General features: G+C 43.0%; 1 non-coding gene across 1 annotated transcript; it reads left to right on the top strand.

The window, feature by feature from the left end:
• Nucleotides 1–457: 457 nt before the first annotated feature.
• On the top strand, nt 458–574 carry LOC120367697 (U5 spliceosomal RNA). The gene has a single exon (XR_005582015.1). It is a non-coding gene; the product is annotated as a U5 spliceosomal RNA (small nuclear RNA).
• Nucleotides 575–1033: the final 459 nt, after the last annotated feature.

Genomic DNA, 1033 nt, shown 5'->3' with positions numbered 1-1033 from the left:
AGCAGAGATCGCCACTGCATTCCAGCCTGGGTGACAGAGTGAGACTCCATCTCAAAAAAAGTAAAAAGAAATAATAATAAAAAAGCTGGATTAGGGCTATAATTTTGGGGTTTTGAAATGCCATGTCAATAGTCTGGGAATCGATCTCTCATTTTATTACAAATGATTATGTTAAAAAATTTCCCATTTTTCAGAAGGGAAATGATATGATAAATGTGATGCTTAAAGACATTCATCAGATTCTAGTATGTGGAGCATGCTAAAGAAATGAAAGAATAAAGGAGATGCAAGCTGTTGCATTAGCCATGGTATGAGATGTTAAGGACCCCAACTTTATTAAGTCACACTTAATAAACGGCTTGAACCCAGGAGGCAGAGGGTGTAGTGAGCTGAGATTGCGCCACTGCACTCCAGCCTGGCGACAGAGCAAGACTCTGTCTCAAAAAACAAACAAACAATACTCTGGGTTCTCTTCAGGCTCTATAAATCTTTGGCCTTTTACTAAAGATTTCCGTGGAGAGGAACAGTTATGAGTCTTTATACAATTTTTTGAGGCCTTGTGTTTCACGAAGCTAAATAAAAAAACAAACAAACAAAAAACTCTACAGTTGTTGGGTCTCAGAGGTGGCCCCACTCTTGCGGCTCCATTAGGCATTGCCCTGGTGGGGTCTTTGCAGTAGCTTCACCTCTGTGACAAACTTCGGCCTGGGGCTCCTGGACCTCCCAGGTTCAAGGGATTCTCATGCCTCAGACTCCTGAGTAGCTGGGATAACAGGTGCCTGCCACTACTCCTGGCTAATTTTTTGTCCCTTTTTTTTTTTAGTAGACATGGGGTTTCATTATGTTGGCCAGACTGGTCTTGAACCCTTGACCTTGTGCTCTGCCTGCCTCGGCCTCCCAAAGTGGGCCATATGGTCTTTGCCACAACTATTCAGCCCTGCTGCTGTAATACAAAAGCAGCTGTATACAATGATGACTCAACCAGTGTGGCTAGCTATGTTCCAATAAAACTTTATTGGCAATGACGAGCAGG

The sequence above is a fragment of the Saimiri boliviensis genome, chromosome 8 (assembly GCF_048565385.1).
Source record: "Saimiri boliviensis isolate mSaiBol1 chromosome 8, mSaiBol1.pri, whole genome shotgun sequence".
Taxonomy (NCBI): Eukaryota; Metazoa; Chordata; class Mammalia; order Primates; family Cebidae; genus Saimiri; species Saimiri boliviensis.
Note: the sequence above shows the minus strand (reverse complement) of the source record. Positions and strands in the feature narration are given on the sequence as shown.